This window comes from Notolepis coatsorum (assembly GCF_963971535.1).
Source record: "Notolepis coatsorum genome assembly, chromosome: 1".
Taxonomy (NCBI): Eukaryota; Metazoa; Chordata; class Actinopteri; order Aulopiformes; family Paralepididae; genus Notolepis; species Notolepis coatsorum.
The window spans coordinates 97,796,817-97,820,543 of NC_140165.1; the positions used below are offsets into that span (position 1 = coordinate 97,796,817).

The following is a 23,727-nucleotide window of genomic DNA, read 5'->3' on the forward strand; positions in this document are numbered from 1 at the left end:
TATTCAATCACTCTCCACATATCTCTTCAGAGTCTGTGTTTTGAATTAGCGTTATAGATCTTTGGCTCTTCAACATGTTCCAACATGCCAGAGGATAAAATACCAGCGTTTCATCACTTCATCTTGGTGGGTAACATTAGTGGTTGAATAATTGTCGGAAAACGGAGTTGACTCAGACCCCGCCCTCTTTTCTTGATCTTCCAATCACAAATGTTGCTTTCCTCGAAACAAACTAGGGCTGTCCCCGACTAAGGATTTGGATGGTCGACTATGATTGGCCAAAATTTGTCGTTAGTCGACTATTGGGTCGGAAAAAAAAATATATATATGTTATCATTCCATTTGGGCTGTGGGGGGGGTGCTTAAAGGCCAACTTGCAGGTTGTATTTTTGTTCAATAAACAATGTGACTAGGGCAACGGTGACTTTCATGAAGAGGGGATATTTTTTTTCGAAATTGACCCAGTTTTAGCGTTTTTATCAAACATTTTGTCGACCAAACCACAACCTCCACGCACATGCATATTTTAATCCATGGTTTCATAACGTGCGTGTGTCATCTCAATGATGACGTCACACTGGGTACAGGGCAGCAGGGGCTCTGAGACTCACAGGCAGACGGCAGGAAGCAGAGAGCCTTCTTGTTACTACTAGTCGAGGAGCTACACTATTGCTCCGTGATCATAGCCATTCATCTCTAAAGCTAACCACTATTTGTAAAAGCCACAACCACGTTACCATATTTGTAATAATGTAAATCATTGTGTCGTTGTACATATTGTATTTATAACGTTAGTAGCTAAGTTAGCTAGCTTGGTAGCCAGCATTCTCGAAACTCCTAACATCACCCGATTTAAAATGGTTCTCTCCTCTTTGTATACCTTTGTCCTCACAAGTATTCTGCCAGGGAACTTATGGACATGACAATAGTAGTAGTTATAAGGTGTTTGAGCTTGTAACGTTAACGTTAGCTAATAGCTATCGTGGTAGCCCCTTTCGTGACTGATGCACCGAGTGCTATCCGAGGGGGCTGCTATCGTATCAACATGCCGCGACGTGTAGCTTGCTAGCCGGCATGAATGCCCGATTTAAAATGGTTCTCTCCTCTTTGTATACCTTTGTCCTCACAAGTATTCTGCCAGGGAACTTATGGACATGACAATAGTAGTAGTTATAAGGTGTTTGAGCTTGTAACGTTAACGTTAGCTAATAGCTATCGTGGTAGCCCCTTTCGTGACTGATGCACCGAGTGCTATCCGAGGGGCTGCTATCGTATCAACATGCCGTGACGTGTAGCTTGCTAGCCGGCATGATGCGTGCAGTGCTTTGCCCCACAGGTCTGAGAAGAGGACCTGCACATTTGACTCGTTCCCCAAACTCCTCTACATGCCCCGATCTAAAATGGTTCACGACAGTAGACATAATGCTAATTTTAGCGGGGTAACGTTAGCCAGAGCCATAGCCAGTAGTACTATGACCCGGACGGGCATAAGGCATAAGTTGCCTTGAGTGACGTCACGGCCCTGCTAGCGTCTGATAAGCTTTTAGATTTGCTCCGTGCATGTTATTTGTGAGTGGACCTTTTTAACCCTTTCTGAGTGGCATTTCCGGCGTCAAATGGAAAAAATTAATAATGAAATTAGATACCAATGATGTAAACTACCCATAACTGAAGAGTATGGTTTAACCTGGAAGTTGGCCTTTAATGTCTGAAGGAGTCGACTGAAGGCTGCTTGTCCTCTGCAAAAGCATGCAATTGGTCCACTGATGGATACATCTTGATATTTGTCTAGTCTAGTGTGTTCATTAGATGGTGAAATCCTCTTTCAGTGCCTCTGTGCCTGTTTTTGTAGGCAGTTAGCCTCTGGTATGCGTGCCATTAGCGCTAGCCACGCTTCTAGGCCTCTTTTATTTTTTTTTTATTTTTTTTTTAACTAAGAGGTTGGCTGGTCGACTACGGCTCCTTTCGACCGATTAGTCGACTAATAGGGGTCAGCCCTAAAACAAACAAAGTAGAATCGTGAAATAGAATTCCCACGTTATGTCTATAATACGGCACAGCTCAGTTTCAATTTGTGAATAATGGACAGAGAGAGAGAGACACACACAACTTGACCTCATACGTGATCTATTTTTGTTCTATTCTTTCTTTGATAATTAATTTTGCTTCTCTTGTGTTACATCATTGTTCTCATACCCATAATACTGGTTTGGAACTTCAATTACTCAAAGCCTAATACTGGCTGGAAGGTTCAACCGTCGAAATGAATAACTATTCAGGGGGGGGCTTGGTTATTAAAGTCATTACAGCGGCAGCTCGTTCTCCCAGGCAGTCAAATGAGTTGACGTTCGGAGGCACTGAGCGGAAAAGCCCCACAGATGGTTTCCACCGGGAGCGAGTCCCCCAGGGCCACGGCCCACATCTAGACCTCCACCTGTACCTCAGCCTTGAGTCCCCCAGGGCCACGGCCCACATCTAGACCTCCACCTGTACCTCAGCCTTGAGTCCCCCAGGGCCACGGCCCCACATCTAGACCTCCACCTGTACCTCAGCCTTGAGTCCCCCAGGGCCACCACCCCACATCTAGACCTCCACCTGTACCTCAGCCTTGAGTCCCCCAGGGCCACCACCCCACATCTAGACCTCCACCTGTACCTCAGCCTTGAGTCCCCCAGGGCCACCACCCCACATCTAGACCTCCACCTGTACCTCAGCCTTGAGTCCCCCAGGGCCACGGCCCCACATCTAGACCTCCACCTGTACCTCAGCCTTGAGTCCCCCAGGACCACGGCCCACATCTAGACCTCCACCTGTACCTCAGCCTTAAGTCCCCCAGGACCACCACCCCACGTCTAGACCTCCACCTGTACCTCAGCCTTGAGTCCCCCAGGACCACCACCCCACATCTAGACCTCCACCTGTACCTCAGCCTTGAGTCCCCCAGGACCACCACCCCACATCTAGACCTCCACCTGTACCTCAGCCTTGAGTCCCCCAGGGCCACCACCCCACGTCTAGACCTCCACCTGTACCTCAGCCCTGAGTAAGTGTGTATGTGTGAGAGAGAGAGAGAGAGAGAGAGAGAGAGAGACGCGAGTGAGCGTGTCTATATGAGATAGAGAAAGAGAGAGAGGGGGCGAGAGGGTAACAATATGATGACTCATCTGCTAGAGGGAAGAGAAGAGCGATGGAAAGGAAACAGACAGACAGACAGACAGACAGACGGAGCTCTCCTAAGATATCTCACAAGCCAGAACGAGAGGCAATAAGTGACAAAACACGTCCCCCGGGAAAAGAAAAACAAAAGAAGAAGTGAAGCAAACCAGACGCCTTATCTCCTCTCCGACCATCCCGTCGTGTTTCATCCCTTTTACTATCCGCTCTGCCGCGGCCTCCCCTCTGTTTACAGGGAGTAATGGCCTGACCGGGGCAGCTCCGTGTATACATTAGGAGCACTCCTGGGAGGGCCCCGTCACGGAGCCAGTCCAACTGGGTCAGGCTATAGCGGGTTAACGGCAGGATGTGGGCCTTTAGCCGGGCGAGCCGCCGGGGGGGCTTTTATAGCCACATTAACCGCCGGGCGTAGCGTGTCGCCCCGAAACAGGACGTTTGGTTGAGTTGAATTGACATTAAACCGCCGTTCACTGGAAGGGGCGCGGTGCGCTGCGCTGCTCTCCCTCGAGTTGACGAGAGGGGTGATTACCTTTTTATTCAGGGTGGTTTTTAGGCGTCTCCGTTAGCTGTTCATTGTCCTCGTTTGAGAGCAGGTAGGGAAAGTGGGCGGGAGGGGGAGACTGCTGGATGAAGAGGAAGGGGGAGGGCGGGTGGAGGCTGCTGGATGAAGAGGGAGAGAAAGAGTGTCTGTATGTCCCAGTATATCACTGCTGTTGGGTGGAAACCTTGTATCTCCAAAAGGACTGAAGAAAAACCACCTTGTTTTCAGATTGCCACCCATGTATTTTTATTTCCACCGGGCGTGTGTGTGTGTGTGTGTGTGTGTGTGTGTGTGTGTGTGTGTGTGTGTGTGTGTGTGTGTGTGTGTGTGTGTGTGTGTGTGTGTGTGTGTGTGTGTGTGTGTGTGTGTGTGTGTGTGTGTGTGTGTGTGTGTGTGTGTGTGTGTGTGTGTGTGTGTGTGTGTGTGTGTGTGTGTGTGTGTGTGTGTGTGTGTGTGTGTGTGTGTGTGTGTGTGTGTGTGTGTGTGTGTGTGTGTGTGTGTGTGTGTGTGCGCGTGTGCATCATATCTCGCCAACAGAAAGGCAGAGGTGGATGAAACGTTGTGCATATGCTGATAGCAGGCTAGGGACTCGGTTCCCGGAATATTTTGCAAATCGGTCTACAACAAGTATTTTATTTGAATTAATGTCCATCATTGTCCATTGACATTTATTTTTTATTCTGTATGAAGTTACACCTTGTCTACAAGTTACAAGAGGGCGATACTACACAGGTTCGCTGTTCAGAGCCTCAGGGAATCAGCTCTGGTCCCTGTTTACAACATGGAAACGCCACAGTGAACCTATTGTTGTTGCTATACCTATGCATTAAAACATTTATGCATTCATTCATTTCCATCATTGTCCATTGAAATAAGATCCGCTCCCAACATGTTTCCTATGCTTCCTATCACCCTTCCTATGCTTCCTATCACCCTTCCTATGCTTCCTATCACCCTTCCTATGCTTCCTATCACCCTTCCTATGCTTCCTATGACCCTTCCTATGCTTCCTAACACCCTTCCTATGCTTCCTAACATCCTTACTATGCTTCCTAACATCCTTACTATGCTTCTTAACATCCTTCCTATGCTTCCTAACATCCTTCCTATGCTTCCTAACACACTTCCTATGCTTCCTAACACTCTTCCTATGCTTCCTAACATCCTTCCTATGCTTCCTAACACACTTCCTATGCTTCCTAACATTCTTCGTAGGGCTGGGCGATATGGCCAAAAACGTTATCGCGATAAAATTATAAAATTATTTTCATATAACTCGATATCGATAATTATCGTTGATATAATGTCTGTCAAGTTTAATTAACTTCTTATGCCCGGCGCCGATGGACGGCTATTAATAGACTTGTTTTGCTGCTGCGAATGTCTTGAGTTGATGTCGTCATCAGTCCGCGCACGTTAGCAGTTAGCCGACAAGCGGTGTATCCCATGATAATGTACTAAATATGACCCTAAAATACTCTGTTTCGCCCCAATACATTGCAACGACGTCCACCGTATACCCCACACTACTATAACCGTGGCATCAGAATTCAAGCCACACACCCACTCGGCACGTGAACTATAAAATAGCGCCGTGCAAGCTAATTAGCCTAGCCAGCCTAGTTTACAAAGTACTAAATATGACCCTAAAATACTCTGTTTCGCCCCAATACATTGCAACGACGTCCACCGTATACCCCACACTACTATAACCGTGCCCTCAGAATTCACGCCACACACCCACTCGGCACGTGAACTATAAAATAGCGCCGTGCAAGCTAATTATCCTAGCCAGCCTTGTTTGCAAAGTACTAAATATGACCCTAAAAATACTCTGTTCCGCCCCAATACATTGCAACGACATCCACCGTATACCCCACACTACTATAACCGTGGCCTCAGAATTCACGCCAGACACCCACTCGGCACGTAAACTATAAAATAGCGCCGTGCAAGCTAATTATCCTAGCCAGCCATGTTTACTCCTTGAGTCCTACCTCTCTACCCAGAGGTGCAGCGCGGGTCTCCTTCCGCTGTCCGCCATCTCCTTCACTGATTGGTTGTTAGTGCGTGTGCTCATATCCAAGCTTGGAAAATCGATATATCGAAACTTTGCGACCACGTTTCATGTTTATTTCGAGGAAATAATTTATCGCGATAGTTATCGTTATCGTTTTATCGCCCAGCCCTAATTCTTTTGTATTACCATTATGCTAACGGTAATGCTAATTCTATAATTGGAGAGTGTGGTCAGTGTGTTTGTCTATGTATTTATTAGCAGCTCGAGTTGAGCAGCTTGAGTTGAGCTGAGGCCAGTCGTCCTGGACAGAACACACTGTTATAATTCGTCTGAAGCCCATAAGACAACCCCTCTGCTTCAGTCCAAACCATGTTCTGTGGAGGAATGTTGGACAGCAAGCAAGATAAGGCCTTCACTGTTAACCTGTGTGACTTCACACACACACACACACACACACACACACACACACACACACACACACACACACACACACACACACACACACACACACACACACACACACACTCGAGCTCAAACACAAGTGTACTCATACATATGCATGCACTCACTTACACACTCGAGCAATTGCATGTTCATTGTGTTGCACGCACGCAATACACCCTCATGGTTACTTTCGCGTGCCTGCACATAAATAGATACACGCAGGGGTTAAAGTGGCATTTGGCAGGTGGGGGGAACCCTAAATTCCGGTGTGGTGGGGGAAATTACTCTCCTCAAAATAACTCCCAAATTTACTTGTGCTGTGTGCTGCTCTGGTGGACTTGTTGTCTTTATGGACAGGCTATGCTGCTGCTGTGGTGGACTTGTTGTCTTTATAATAATAATAATAATAATGGATTGGATTTATATAGCGCTCTTCTCTGACTGACTGTTGCTCTGACTCAGAGCGCTTCACAGAGTCCATTATTCGTTCATACACAGTCATACCGGTGGTGGTAAGCTACAATTGCAGCCAGAGCTGCCCTGAGGCAGACTCACGGAAGCGTGGCGAATAATCAACGCCTACGGCCCCTCCGACCACCACCAACATTCATTCACATGCATACACATTCATACGAGGCAAGTAGGTTAAGTGTCTTGCCCAAGGACACAACGGCAATGGGATGGACATGGGCTTGAGCGGGATTCGAACCACCAACCCTTCGATCATTGGACGCCCCGCTCTACCCCTGAGCCACGCCGCCCCACATGGACAGACTGTGCTGCTGCTGTGGTGGACTTGCTGTCTTTATGGACAGACTGTGCTGCTGCTGTGGTGGACTTGTTGTCTTTATGGACAGGCTATGCTGCTGCTCTGGTAGACTTGCTGTCTTTATGGACAGACTGTGCTGCTGCTGTGGTGGACTTGTTGTCTTTATGGACAGGCTATGCTGCTGCTCTGGTAGACTTGTTGTCTTTATGGACAGACTGTGCTGCTGCTGTGGTGGACTTGTTGTCTTTATGGACAGGCTATGCTGCTGCTCTGGTAGACTTGTTGTCTTTATGGACAGACTGTGCTGCTGCTCTGGTGGACTTGTTGTCTTTATGGACAGACTGTGCTGCTGCTGTGGTGGACTTGTTGTCTTTATGGACAGGCTATGCTGCTGCTCTGGTGGACTTGTTGTCTTTATGGACAGACTGTGCTGCTGCTCTGGTGGACTTGTTGTCTTTATGGACAGGCTATGCTGCTGCTCTGGTGGACTTGTTGTCTTTATGGACAGACTGTGCTGTGCTGCTCTGGGGGACGTGTTGTCTTTATGGACATACTATGCTGTGCTGCTCTGGTGGACGTGTTGTCTTTATGGACAGACTGTGCTGTGCTGCTCTGGTGGACTTGTTGTCTTTATGGACAGACTATGCTGCTGCCCTGGCTCTGGGCTGTGCTGCTGCTCTCTACAATATATTAACAGAGGCTGCATGGGCTATCATACTATCATGGCTGCTTTCCAACCACTAGCCATAGTATGAAAGTGGAAGTTGGCAAGTGATACTAAAGAACATCATCAGAACATAACCTCACATTGATGACTGCTACCCTTGGCCTGACCTAACAGAGACCATGGACACCCCAGCCTGCCCTGCACCACGCCAGGTTAGTCCATTACTAACCTAACAGAGACCATGGACACCCCAGCCTGCCCTGCACCACGCCAGGTTAGTCCATTACTAACCTAACAGAGACCATGGACACCCCAGCCTGCCCTGCACCAGGCCAGGTTAGTCCATTACTAATCTAACAGAGACCATGGACACCCCAGCCTGCCCTGCACCACGCCAGGTTAGTCCATTACTAATCTAACAGAGACCATGGACACCCCAGCCTGCCCTGCACCAGGCCAGGTTAGTCCATTACTAACCTAACAGAGACCATGGACACCCCAGCCTGCCCTGCACCAGGCCAGGTTAGTCCATTACTAACCTAACAGAGACCATGGACACCCCAGCCTGCCCTGCACCAGGCCAGGTTAGTTATTACTGTAAACTTGACCACAATACTGCAAACTACCCAGTTCCATAGCAATAACACGTCATCTTCCTCGTTTCTCCTCTCTGTCCTCCATCTTTGAGAGTAAAGTTATCACATTAACCTTGATAATGTACTTTCTAGGGGTGGAACGGTTCAAAAAAAATATGGTTTGGTTCATATCACGGTTTTGAGGAAAAAACTAAATTTCTAATTCAAATAGCATTTGATAATTATTTGTTCATTATAGACCTGTTCGCTGTATACGTCTTAGTGACTCAGACTCAGTGTGTGCGCGCATCAAGGGTGCAAAAGGAACGTAATCCTGGTCAGAACAATGGGGCAGACTACAATATATTTGCATTTGTTACATTTACATTTAGTCATTTAGCTGACGCTTTTATCCAAAGCGACTTACAAGTTCTGTGCGACAAGACAGCAAGAAGGGTATAACTCTATCAGCTGAGTAACAATGTTCATCAAAGTGTTGCGTGTTACAGTGTAGGTTAGTTTATTAGGACAAGTGCATGACAGTAAGGTTAGTCGGGGTTAGATTTTTTGTTAGCCATGCTAGCTGTAACTGAGGGGTACAATTCCCTGACTGTATTGATAAGTATGGTATCATTAAACCACTACCTGCTTTATGTACTTTAAATACTGGCCACACAGTACATGATGTAGATATGATGAACACTTTCCCACCTGATGAAACGAAGTCCACACAAATGTATAAATCGAATATTTTATATAGCAAAGGGTATATACAACGTTCACTTAATGACATTTATGATTTGAATGCACTTGTAAGGCAAATGAGTATTCGTAGGTAAATCAACATTGAATGTCCAATCTCTGGTTACGCAGGGAGCAAGTATACAACCTGGTTCTTTAGGGAACTATAGCGATGGTACTTAAATGATTATAGCTGGATACACTAAAAGGGGGGTCCCGCTGGTTGTAAGTCAGTAGGGGGGGGGGTTAGGAGAGCCGCTGGCGATATCCCATCTGGCCGACGATTTCTTGGGAGAATTCAGAGTGCTGAACACGGTGCCCACAGAACCTCGGTCCACAGATGAATACAGCTGGGCCCTCTTGTAGACGGTAGCTGCCGGTCCACAACGAAGAGACGTGAGGCGACCTCACTCGGGGTAGAGCGCCGTCTCACCTGGACTCCTCTCGGGGGGGTAGTTCCAACACTCAGCAGTGTTGGCTGTTATCCATGGCATAATCAAAGCACCCAAAGCACGTAGATAATCCAAGCCGTGGAGGGCTCGCCGTCGTCCGGGTGAAGTAATCCAATGTACAGGTCCACTCGTCCTGGCCCAGAGCTCCTCGGATGCAAGCACCACACGTGGTCTGCCCAGCCTGGTTAAGACTCTAGATAACGCCAGGAACGATGGGGGTACTGCTCACTTTATAACTCTAACCGAACGATGCACCATACATAATAGACTATTATTAACTTAATAGAAATACGTCCCACTCGACGGTATAGTGCCAAACTATGTCACTGTAGATGTTGCGACGGGTGAGGTCATCTAGGGACATTCCCCGGGTGATGACGTCAGCTGGGTTGTGTTTGGTGTCCACATACCGCCAGCTCGCTGCTTCTGTTAACTCTTGAATCTCGGTGACTCTGACTCCCACGAAGACCTTGTATCTGCATGAATCAGACTTGATCCATGTGAGTACTGTCGTGGAATCTGACCACAAGATTGTTCTGTGCACCGGAATGGTGAGTTCACGTTGGATTAACGTGGCTAGATGCGCTCCTGCTAGGGCTGCGCAGAGCTCTAGACGCGGGATAGATTGTTGCGTGGGGCTATTCTTGAGCGAGCCAGGATGAAAGCAGTGTGTATCTCTCCTCCCTTCTCTTGGGCACGCAAGTAGGCCACCGATCCATAGGCTACTTCGGAGGCGTCACTGAAGACGTGTAGATCCATCTTGCATGTCTCTGGCCTCACTGTGGGTGGGAAGTAGCTGCGGCGTATATTGACGCCTGGGAGTGAGCGGAGCTCCGTCTCCCACTCTCTCCATGTGGAGGCAAGGTGTGCGGGTATTGGGTCGTCCCAGCCCTGGTCCTTGTCCCATAGTGCTCGTACAATCATCTTTGCCCTGGTGGTGTAAGGTAGAATACATCCCAACGGGTCATATTGTCTGGCGAGTGTTCTGTACACACTCCGTCTGGTGGTCGGTATCGCCGTCGACCTTCCCTGCTCCATGGTCAGGGGTTTGTGTCTATAGTGGAGCGAGTCTGTTTTGAAGCGCCAGACTAGTCCTAGTGTCATTTCTTGGGCTTCTCCTGGGATGGTCGCCATCCAGGTCTCGCTGCTGGCAGCCTTGTCCGCGGGGGAGAGGCTGCGCAATACGTGCGGGTCACTGCTGGCCCACTGCCTGAGATCAAAGCCGCCTTTGATCAGGGAGACGCGGAGCAGCGCACGGCGTCGCCAGTCAATCTTCTTTACGTGTGCCGCTGTGATTAGCTTCTCAATCTCAGCGCGGTACACACTCTCTTGAGCGGGGTCTTTGGCTAGGCGCCGCTCTGTGTTCAATAGATACCGCTCCGTGGCGTCTTTCTTTGCGTGAAAGGTGGGCATTCCCTCTCGCCTCAGGAGTGGAGTTGCGTATCTCATCACTCCGCCGACTGTGACTCTCTTTGTCCCTTGCTCGAGGAGGTTTATGGCGTAAATGTCTTCTTTAGAACGAATGTCTTTCTTTTCGTTCTTAAAGGGCATTGTCTCTAGTGTCCATAGCCTCTCGACATGCTGCAGGAGAGTGGTGTCTTCTTCTGTCGCTCTGGAGTGGAGGCAGCTAGTGGCTGCTGTTCGGTTGAGAGATTTAGCGAGGGGGCCTTGTAGTGTCCACCCTAGGCGGGTCTCGACTGCTGCAGGACAGCCTCGGGGTCCTGTATGGACCCGGTCTATCGGGACGATGAGGTCTGCATGGTCGGAGCCTATCAGCAGGGTCGGGGTGGCGCCGTCTATGAGCGGGATAGGTAGTTGACGCAGGTGCACATATTTATCCATCAGCTTGGCGATGGGGTAGGTGTACTGCGATAGTCCTATTTCTTGGCTGGTGAAAGCATTTGTAATCCTATACCGTCGCTCTGGCTGCCCGCTTGCTGCGATAGTGAAGGAGACATTCTCGCCCTTTATCGTCTTTAAATCTCTTCTTATTGTCCGAATCGTCATTTGGTTCTCGCTCCCCCGCAGTCCCAGCTGGGCCGCAGCGGACGCGAGCAGAAGGGTCTTCTCTGACCCGTCATCAAGGACGGCGTAAGTGTCCATGACTTTATCTTGGTAGCTCAATGTTACACGGACTACCTTTAAGAGCACTTGGGCGCCGCTGCTGCTGGCGGGGTCAATGTACATGACACTTGCCTTGGTGCTGCTCGATGGTGCAGGTGCAGGCTTTCTTCTGTTACTGTCGTGTAGTACATCTAGATGGGCTCCGTCACACCGACTGCACCTCTTCTTTAGGCGGCATTCGGCTGCCATGTGACTGCGCGCACATCGGTAACAGCGCCTGTTGGACTTTATCCATTGACTCACTTCTTCTGCATTCATCTTTGTGAACAGGTCACATTGTGACAGCCAGTGTTCCTTCTCGCAGTACGGGCACACCATCTTCCACTTCTCTTTTCTCGAGGGGGTACTGTGGTTCTTACTGCTCGGTACTGATTCTGATTGGTGCATGACAGTCACCGATCTTCTTCCATCGTTTATTCTCCTGGGTCCCTCTCTGGAGCTTGGTGTGCTCCGCACGAACGTATCCAGTCGTAAGCTGCTGACTTCTCTCGCCAGGAAGTCGGCTAGATCGAGGAGGGATGGTTCGGGACCGTTAGGATCACGGTGGTCTCTCTGCCGCCTGAAGCGCTCTTGTCTGGCGGGTGGCAGCTTCTCTAAAATCCTCTCGACGTTAGAGTTGGCGTATAGCTCGTGCATACCCTTTTCTCGTTGCGCTCCCAGCATCCCTACCAGGGACTGCACTTTTATAGACAGGTCGTCTAATGAGCGATTGTCTGTTGCTGGGGGTAGGCGATCAATATGCCTTATCTCTTGGATTACGTAATCCCATATACGTCCATATCTCTGGTCCAGCGCTGCTAGAGCCGCGGTGTATGGGGTCGTAGAGGTGGCATAGGCTAGCGCTATATTGTGCGCTCGCGGTACTTTCAGGTGCTTCAGTAATATTGCATACTTGTGGCGTTCATCAGCGACATCCACCATCATTGTCTCTAAGCACATCCGGAGCTCCGTGTACTGTGCTCGATTCTCATAGGTGAAGTCTGGAAACGTCGGCGTGGCAATGTATGACGCCGTGGATGGCTGATACATCGGCGAGCGTTGGGGGAGAGACCTCCTAGGCGAGTCTCCTCTTGCGCCTCTCTGTGGGCTGGTACCGGCAGGGTACCATGGCCCGCTGGTCCAGGTGCTATTCCTCGGGGCTGGTCGTGCGTCGTGCTCACCCGTGAATAGAGTCGGGGGTCTGTAGCGCAGCGCCGCGGGGGTATAGCCTGGGCTGTACTGGACCTCCTGGTCCGGTGGAGTACTGTGCTGTCGTCGGGCTTGGTTCTCCTCCTCTCCCTCTTCTTCTTCTATCAGGTCCTCTAGATCCTGTAGTCGTTTATTTAGCTTCTCCGCAGTGTATGCCGCTCCTTCCTTGTAGCTGGGTCTCGCTTGGACCGGTCTGGGAAGGGGGTCTGCGGGGGGTATAGGCTTGGTCTGTTGGTCAAGTTCAGGGTCGCTTGCTCGGTTAGGAGACGATGCCCTTGACTGTTGTCTCGACGAGTTCCTTGAACCCCTGGCGGAGGGAGAGGGTGTTGCCTTGAGGATCAGCTGCTCCATTAGCTGCGCTTGTAGTCTGTCGCGCTCGGCTTGTAGTCTGTCGCGCTCGGCTTCGCGCTTGGTGAGATCTGCTTCTCTTTGGGCACCGGCAGCGGCGCGCTGGGCGTCGGCCCGGTCTCTTGCCATATTCTTTTCCGTCTGAAGGCGTCTCATCTCCAGGCGTATGCGCTCTTCCTCGCTCCGTTGCTGTGTCTGGAGTCGATCGCGTTCACCCTGAAGTCGATCGCGTTCACCCTGAAGTCGATCGCATTCGGTAGAGGCTGTCAGGCTGACGAGGAACGCCTGTGATAGCATCCTCTCCGCTTCGCTGGGGGAAGACGGTTGTAGAGGTGAGCCGCTCCTGACGGTACTCGTTGGGGAGTCCCGGAGCTCTATTTCCTCTGCGCTCTCCTCCTCTTCTTCCGTGCAGAGTTCTCTCTCTGTAGGGTTGTCTTCCTCCCGGGGCTGGTTGGGGACTACTTCTTCGGTATTGGCGGGGGGTAAAGGCATGTCAGCTCCCTCCTGGTCCCCACGTGAGCTTGGTCAGTTACATTAGAACCCACTAGGGCCTCTGTGGTCGGGGTAACCTGTTCGTTAAGGTCAGACATAATTTTACTTTCTACTTTTACCGCGTTTACCGTTTGTCGAAGGCTAGGTAGTTGACTGACAGCGTAATCCTCTAAGTACTGAGGTGTCTGTCGTCTGTGCTGCGGGCGTTCTGCGTTAGGAGGACCGTTTCGTGGAGTGTTCATCATAGGCCATTTCAATATTAATAACACTATATTAATATTACACTAGTTACCCTCCGGCTCGAAGGACCAATTGTAACTGAGGGGTACAATTCCCTGACTGTATTGATAAGTATGGTATCATTAAACCACTACCTGCTTTATGTACTTTAAATACTGGCCACACAGTACATGATGTAGATATGATGAACACTTTCCCACCTGATGAAACGAAGTCCACACAAATGTATAAATCAAATATTTTATATAGCAAAGGGTATATACAACGTTCACTTAATGACATTTATGATTTGAATGCACTTGTAAGGCAAATGAGTATTCGTAGGTAAATCAACATTGAATGTCCAATCTCTGGTTACGCAGGGAGCAAGTATACAACCTGGTTCTTTAGGGAACTATAGCGATGGTACTTAAATGATTATAGCTGGATACACTAAAAGGGGGGTCCCGCTGGTTGTAAGTCAGTAGGGGGGGGGGGGTTAGGAGAGCCGCTGGCGATATCCCATCTGGCCGACGATTTCTTGGGAGAATTCAGAGTGCTGAACACGGTGCCCACAGAACCTCGGTCCACAGATGAATACAGCTGGGCCCTCTTGTAGACGGTAGCTGCCGGTCCACAACGAAGAGACGTGAGGCGACCTCACTCGGGGTAGAGCGCCGTCTCACCTGGACTCCTCTCGGGGGGGTAGTTCCAACACTCAGCAGTGTTGGCTGTTATCCATGGCATAATCAAAGCACCCAAAGCACGTAGATAATCCAAGCCGTGGAGGGCTCGCCGTCGTCCGGGTGAAGTAATCCAATGTACAGGTCCACTCGTCCTGGCCCAGAGCTCCTCGGATGCAAGCACCACACGTGGTCTGCCCAGCCTGGTTAAGACTCTAGATAACGCCAGGAACGATGGGGGTACTGCTCACTTTATAACTCTAACCGAACGATGCACCATACATAATAGACTATTATTAACTTAATAGAAATACGTCCCACTCGACGGTATAGTGCCAAACTATGACAATTCAACTATTAATCCACACGATGTCTCAATGCCTATTCTGAGGCCAAGTAGGCCATACTGCACCACACGTGCGTCGTGGGTGAGGCTTCACGTCTGTTAATAGGTTGGAGGGTAAAGGACTAATGGACTAAAAGAAAGTTCTACTTTACTTGCGCCATATATATATGCGCTGTGAACAAATAGTACCATTCGTATTTCGCCAGACGTATTCCTACGCGGAACCGGGCTTGTAACGACATGTTCGTCGGCACGATTGAACTTGAACCAAGGGGCTTGGCTGCTGGCGCCAGGTTCTTGTCCAATGGTAGAATGAAACTATTATGGGCTGTTAGTAGACTAAAGGGATATTCAGTGTATATGTACAAGGAATATACAAGGGATATCAAACGATATACAAATACTATTAAATATATATCCATAAATAAATATATATATTCGGTTTAATCTGATCCTTCACAACACTAGCGATCTAAACAATCAATCCATGCCCAAGCTAGATAATGTAAAAGGTGAAAGACTCACACCCACAGCCATGCTGATTTGGCAAAATGACATCCAGCTGTTTTTTGTTTGAAACTACTTTTAGTCAGAGGAGTGTCATGGTTTCTCCATAGAGCCCTGTTGTACTTTTTTAGCGCAGCAGCTCACGCAGGTAGGGGGCAACTTAGTCACGTGACTCAGTCGGTATTGCAGATTGGCTAGAACATGGTATGTTTGCAAATAGCGAACAGGGCTATAGATGGCTCTCATAAGGGGGCGTGTCTTTTTGTAATCAAAGAGGTGTGGGCAGTCTGGAGGTCTATCCCTGTGTGTAGAGCTATAGTGGACGTGTTGGGTGATTCTGACAAGTCTGCTTCTTGTCTGTTCCAAGTTTGGATTACCTTGTTGCTGAAGTGACTATGGGAGGAAATTAAGGCTGAGACCACTGATCGATTTATCGATAACTGCATGAAATCGATAAGTGGCGTCACGTATAGATTTTTTTGCATGTGTAAAAAAACAATTTTAATACTTTTTTCTTAAAAAAGATAAATATATATTAATTAACGTTAGTTCGTGTGTGTGTCGTGGGCCAACTACAGCATCGCAAAAACGACAGTGAATGCACGTGACACACACACACACACAAACTAACATTAAATAATAGTTTTATTTAAATGTTTTAACCTCTTAACTCTTTGAGCGCCACCAGCTTTCCCCATCTGCACTGGCTGTCCATTCTTGACCATTTTCACGATATTTCACGATCTTTGCGGAGCTATTGTATATTGTATATTATAGCTATGGAGACAATAGTATGGGTCATTTGACGGACACTATTTCTAGTCCAACATGTAAAAAAATGCGGCACTGTGATCGTTACAGAAACATGTTTCAGGTTTGGTAAAATAGACATAGAATATACCTTACCTTAGCCAGAAGGTACTCCAAAAAGAATAATTCCAATGATCCCATCGGCGATCACGATTACTCATTTATATGTAATTACTTGTGTATATGGGAAACTATAGGTTTTGAGGTGAGAAGATCTCCTAGCGATTGCTCTGCAAGAGCTCCTCCCCCTCAGAGCGAGTCAGGACAGAAAGGGATCAGGACAGACACTGTCTGAACTAGACTATCAGAGTTTAAAAGGTACTGCCACCTGGTGAGATTTGATCGTCATTGCAATTCCAATGTAGGCAGATGAGCCAGGGACACCTAGAGTGTTCCGGCTGACCGTTTAGAACAGGGATCAAAGGAAAGATCAAAGGATCTAAAAACAAGATATTACGTTTTTGGCGCTCAAGCATTGGCGGTGAAACACGAGATATTACGCGTTTGGCCGTCAAAGAGTTAACAGGCGCCCCCAAAATTGGCCATTTTAGTTTTCATTTTTGAGGACTGCATACTTTTTTTGCAAACCAAAATACTATACTTTATACTTATAGCACATGCATGAGCCTGGTCTCTTTTGAAAGATGACATTCTGAAGTTTCTGATACAATAAGGAAAACTCACTTTTAGTGCTAATGAAATAGAGTAACATAGGTCTGAACTTGAGTTGTAGAAAAACTTTTTACTCACGTTTTTAGTATACCAGAAGTATTTGCACTACAAAGTCTTTTGTAGTACATGTCTAAATTTCATAAGAATCCGTTCAGAAATTTGTGATTAGAAGCGGTTTTGGTAAAAGGTGAGAGGGCTCAGAAAATGATTTTCTCATAGACTTCAATGCATTCGACGGAGAATTCTCTTCCTGTTTTGGTTTGTGACTTTTCACCTAGATCCCTGATTCCCACCTTGGGTACCATTGGAAAGCCCTACTCATTGGTTACAACCCTGTCCAATCATTTTCGAGATCGCCAAATGATTGACGGAGTTAGAGGTTCGAGAGTCGGGAGTGGTATTTGTATAATACCGTGTACAGGCAGGCAGCGTGTTGCTTTTTAACAGCGGAGGAGTGCAAGAATGTGACAATGTGACCATGTGACCGTGGCAGCGCGAGAGAGCGGCAGTGCGGAAATAGGCTGTCTATTGCCATTCTCTAAGACAAACGCTAACCTTAACCAGCTCCTTAACAGCGCCTAAACTTAACCCTTCTAACCTTAACCAACTCCGAAACAATGCCTAACCTTAACCTTAACCATGCCTAACCTTAACCTTAACCATAGAAAGAATATTGCCATTCTCTAAGACAAACTCTAACCTTAACCAGCTCCTTAACAGCGCCTAAACTTAACCCTTCTAACCTTAACCAACTCCGAAACAATGCCTAACCTTAACCTTAACCATGCCTAACCTTAACCGGCGAAAGAATACACGTAAAAAAGAAAAAAAAAAAAATTAATGGGATTCGAACTTGTCATTAACGGACCGCAGGATCGCAGGACCGCAGCGCTGCCAGGTGAGCTAAGCTTCGAATGAAAATCATGGCGGATTACGGCTACATAATGCCGCAAGCTCTGCCGCTCCGCTCCGCGGCTGCCGCGCCTGCCGCGGGGCGTGTCGCAGCCAATCAGGGAAAACGCGGAAGCACTCGGCAGCACTCCTCCGCTGTTAATAAGCAATAGGCATACAGGCAACAAATAGGGCTTTAATTTGATATATATATATTGTATTAAAAGATATGCACACCCGAGCCGCTAGAGGTCGCCAAAGTGCCGGTGGGAAAATCGTCGTCAAGTGGGCCCACATAAAAAAAGTATTTTTAAACGTTTTCTTTTTTTTCTTTTTACACATGCAAAATAATAAGTGGCATAATAGTCTCAGCCTTAGAGGAAATATCAACGCTGTGGCTCAACGTTATGCACTGACATATCAAACTACCTGCGACTGCATTGGTATTTCGCTGTCAACTAAAAACTGTCTTATACTATCATGCACTCTTCCTACTATACTAATGTCTTTACTACTATGCACTCACTACTGTTTTATACTATCATGCACTCTTCCTACTATACTAATATGCCATTACTACTATGCACTCAACACTACTGTCTTATACTATCGTGCACTCTTCCTACTATACTAATGTCTTTACTACTATGCACTCAACACTGCAGCACCCAAGTTTCAGCACTGTTTGATTAACATTATTACTCAGCTGTAAGAGTTGTACCCTTCCTGCTGACTTGTCGTACAGCACTTGTAAGTCGCTTTGGATAAAAGCGTTCAGCTAAATAACAAACTGTAAATGTAAATGTGGTTCGCTATAAATAACAACATTAAGATTATGGATTTTCCCCTGTCGGAATCCAAATGCAGAGTTTTTTTTGTGTAAATACTTGCGAACTGGCCCATAACGCAAAATGTATTGACGCTCGCATTCACCTCGCGCAGCGCAATTCTCACACTCAGTTGCTGTTTAATCATCTCTATCGTAGACCAAACTAATTCTGTTCCAAATCCCAAACAGCAGACATAAACACTGCTGGTGAATATTATGTGATATTCAACCCTTTATTTATTCTCCAAAAGGACAATTGAGGTCACTGTCATTTTCAATGTTGTCGAGACTTTTTTAAATTAAATGTTTTACAATATAATAATAATAATAATAATAACTCTATCTATATAGCACCTTTCACACATGGACCACAGCCCAAAGTGCCCCATAGCAAATAAAAGCATAAAGTGAACATAGGCATAATATTTGCATACAGTTTGTTGACTGAATAAAAACAATGCAGACATAAGGATATAAAATAAGTACAATGTTGCTCGAAGGCATGTGAACCCCCCCGGAACAGCCAGTCCCCCAAACACCCCACACATAAATCCCCACCACATTCCATTCCAAGACTCACCCCCTGATAGAGCACTCCATGACCAAAGGAAAACACAAACAGCCTTGTGTTGCCTGTGTTGCCTAATAGCCATTTCCCAGACAAACTGATTGACACAGCAGCACTCACTACCTTGCATGGACAAAGCCATATATATATATATATATTATTATGATTTAAAATAATTGACAATCAAAGGTGCCGGACCATTCCTGCCCGGGCCCCCCCTCTTTTTAACTCCTGGATACGCATGCAGACAAACACGCACGTACACACACACAGACACACACCATCCAGTCCCGTAGTACAGCCAACAGCTCTTTGACCTAACCTCACTTTTGTTTATATATCTATGTTGTATCATTTATCATAGTTATTATGGTTGACTTTGTGGCTGGATTGGACTGAGCAAAGCTAACAAATGGGAGCATTAAGCGTTGACAGACATCACAGGCAAGACGTGCCTGGTTTTAGAGTTGAGCCGCTCTGCCAAATGCACTTAGGCTCAGGTGCAGTTGAGAGGGTCCCTGGCCCGATCGCAGGCTTTTCACTAACATATGTTTTACTATTTAACAGAGGCCGCGGTTGAGCTCCGTATCGCTGACTTTTACTTTTACCAGAGTACCGGTACTCATTTATCTGGGTATTTCTACTTTTACTTAAGTAAAGAACTGTGTACTTCTTCCATTAATTCCAATGGACTGCACATAATTCATCTGAACATTAATAGCCTAAGACCTAAACTGTCTGAAATTAGGCAAATGTTTCTAAACGGTAAGGCAAACATCTTGTGTTTCTCTGAGACAAAACTTGATGAGTCAGTCAAAGACCCTCAGGTGGAAATAGAAAACTATTCCATCGTCAGAAATTATAGAAACAAATATGGAGGTGGTGTATTCATGTATATACACAAAGATACAAAATACATTACCCGTACAGACCTGAATCATGATGCAATTGAAACGGTATGGGTTGAAATAATGTTCGAAGGGGCTAAAACTGTACTAGTCGCCACCATCTACAGACCACCAGAGCAGAGTGGTTTTTATGATACACTTGATGGGTGTTTAGCTGGGGTGGAAGATGTAGAAAAAATTCAATTGGGGACTGGAACACGGATATGCAACATAGAGAAGCACCCGTCTTCAGTAGGTTTTGTGATCTGCACAGTCTCGGCCAGCTAATCACCCAACCCACAAGGGTGTGTGATTCAACTCACACTACCATTGATCTCATTCTGACCTCTGACAAGTCCAGGATCTCCAAGAAAGGGGTTATAGTATGCGGGTTAAGCGATAATTTTATGATATTCTGTACCCGCAAAAGAATTAAACAAAAGGCCGGCTGTCACAAAACAGTCACAACTAGGGACCTTAAAACCTACTCTAGAGAGGCCTTTAACCAAGAACTGGAGAGCCTGGACTGGTCAGATGAGCTCAGTGGTACACTGGTTGAAGAAACATGGCTCGGCTTCAAAAACCAAATTCTCATCAATACTAAACAACATGGCCCCCCTCAAAACCACCAGGGTTAAAGATCGAGCTGAGCCATGAATGCATTCAGACATACTGACCGCTATGAAAACCAGAGACAAAAAATTCTCTGGTTTTTACTTCATAAAAGTCAAGTCAAAGCTTACCAAAAGCGTCAACAGTGATCTCCAAGCCCACATGGTTAAACTAAAACAACAGGCTAAAAGAAACAGGCTAAGAAACGATGTAAGTACCATGATCAAATCAGCACAAAAAACATCATCAATGATAAAACTGAGGAAAACAAAAACAAACCCAGAGAGCTTTGGAAATTACTCAACAACCAACTAGGCTGCAGTAAGAAACTTCAAAACCAGATTTACAAACATCAACATTAAGCCAGAAAACACTCATCACAGACAAGCTGGATGTGGCCAATTACTTAAACATTCTTTACAAACATAGCCACAACACTGGTTAATAAACTACCCTCCCACTCTGGGCATTTTGGAGTAGAACACATCCTAGCCTACTACAAAAACCTAGGGGTTTGCAAAGACGACTTCAAACTCGAAATGGTAACAACGGATGAGGTGTTAAAAAAAACTGAGCGCCCTCCAACCTAACAAGGCCACTGGCCATGACAATATCCCCTCCTAATTCCTCAGAGACTCAGCAGCCACCATCACCCCAGTAATCACCCACATAATAAACCTCTCCATAAAACAAGGACACGTCCCCAAAGATTTCAAAATTGCGAGAGTAACGGGCCCTGCACAAAAAAGGCAGCAAATTAGACCCAGGCAACTACCGCCCTGTTTCTATTCTTACCTCCATCTCGAAAGTTATGGACAAAAATGTCTACGAACAGGTGGGAAAGTACCTTGTGGAAAAAAAGCTAATCTGCGAATTCCAATCTGGCTTCAGAACATCCCATTCCACTGACACATGCCTTCTCTATTTGATCGACCACATCAAACACGAGGTGGACGTGGGCAAATACTGCGGCATGGTCATGCTGGACCTCCAAAAGGCTTTCGACACTGTCAATCACCACATTCTGATTGATAAGCTAAAAGCAATTGGTTTTGATAGCTCATCAGTGAGCTGGATGCAATCCTACCTGGAGGGGAGAGAACAGATGGTGGAGGTGAACGGTACACCAGTGAGCTGTGGTGTTCCACAAGGAAGCATACTAGGACCTTTACTGTTCCTAATTTATGCAAATGACATGTCATCAGCTTGTGACTGCAACTTGTTCCTGTTCGCAGACGACTCAGCCCTGCTGGTCTCTGACAGGGACAAGTTGCAGGTTGAAAAAGCCCTCAGCTCTGAACTTGGCAGAATCTGCACCTGGCTTGCTGATAACGAACTATCATTACACCTGGGTAAAACAGAGTCCATTCTCTTCGGATCAAATAGCAAACTCAGCAAGGCCAACGGCTTCTCTGTTACAGTGGGTGACATTATTGTTACAAGGATAGATGAAATTACCTACCTGGGTTCCATCCTAGAGGCAAATCTTTCCTGTGACAAAATGGCAACCAATGTCATAAAAAAAGTCAACCAACGAACAAGCACTCATTCAAGGGTACTACGACTATGCTTGCACCTCATGGTACCAAAGCACCTCAAAGGCCCTAAAAACAAGGCTACAAACATCACAAAACAAACTGGTCAGACTACTGCTTGGCCTTACTCATAAAACCCACCTTACCCCTGCACATTTTGACAACCTAGGATGGCTTAGAGTAGACGACAGAGTACAGCAACTTGCAATGGGCCTGGTCTACAAGATACACTACACCACTTGGATACCCATGTACATGTCGAAATACTTCCCAAAGGTCAGTGAATTCCATGACCACAACACCAGAGGGAGTTCCACAAATCATGTGCAACCCAGATTCGGCTCAAACAAGGGACTAAACACGTTTTGCAATTATGCCACAATAATGTGGAACGCCCTACCTATAACCGTGAAGGAATGTGAATCCCTACCCTCCTTCAAAACCAGCAAACAGGTCTATTAGCAGTTGTAAAGTGAATCCTACTTGTTTGGAGTGCGAGTGTTGATACGTCACGTGAAATTACTCAATCTCTACCGTCTTTAACTATGAATGTAAGCAGAACTCTAATTTACAAATTCTAGATAATTAGGTTTGAAAATATTGTTCATCTATAAACTAAAGTGACTTATATGGTTCTTTGTTGCAAGGGTTCAATTAAGAAAAACAACATTTTCTGATTGACACCAATGTAGTTTGGAGGTTACATACTGGGTTTTCAATGGGTTCCCTGGCCCTATAGGATCATAAAGCTTGTTGATAACAACATGGAAAAAGAACTGGAGATACAAGGCTTTCATCTGACAGTGATATCAGAAACAGCCTTGGCGGGCGGCCGGGTAGCGCAGCGGACTAAACGTCTGTCTACCACCGCAGAGACAGTGGGATCGAATCCAGCTGCGGTACCTCCGGCTTGGTCAGCCGTCCATACTGACACAATTGGCAGTGTCAGCGGGTGGGAAAGCCGGTGGTGTGGGTCCTGGTCGTTGTAAACAGCGACTCCTACAGTTCGGTCGGGGCGCCTGCACAGCGAGGGAAGGATCTAGGAGAGGTAGTGTGACCTTCCACACGTTACACTCCCCCAGTGAGAGTCCGTGCTGCCAGGTGAAAAGAAGTGGTGGGCTGGCTACACATGTGTCGGAGGAAGCATGTGATAGTCTCCGCCCTCCCAGACCGACGGTAGGGCGGGGTAAGTGCTAGGGGTGGGACGATACATCGATCCAGATCGATATATCGATCTATTATCAATTATCAAATAGGATCGATGCAACGTAAAAAGATCTATTCATATTGCGATACTCTTATTTTGAAAATCCCCTTGTGAGCATATCCGCCCGGCTGCAACAACAGTAGCTCAGCGCAGCTCAGCGTGTGTAGACCAGGGGCGGGGCTAGGGGGTGGCTACTTGGGCTCAAGCCCAGAATGTTTTCTGAAAAGCCCCGAATCTATTTAAAAAAAAAAAAAAAAAAAAAAAATTATTATTTTTTTTGACAATTAATCATTGTTACATGAAAATATGTTTGCACCAGATTTAGCAGAAGCTAATTTCCATCTGTAGTCTATCCAGCTGCTAACTGTATTTGAGTGAGTTAAGTCTTGGTGTTATGGTAGACTCAGACCTAAGCTTTAAATCACA

The 23,727-nt window shown here is 46.8% G+C and overlaps 1 protein-coding gene across 1 annotated transcript in view; it reads left to right on the forward strand.

Moving 5' to 3' along the window:
* pde5ab (phosphodiesterase 5A, cGMP-specific, b) overlaps window positions 1–23,727 on the forward strand; it is a gene marked incomplete at its 5' end in the record, with an annotated part of 195,044 nt that overhangs the window by 80,569 nt on the left and 90,748 nt on the right. The window lies entirely within an intron of this gene.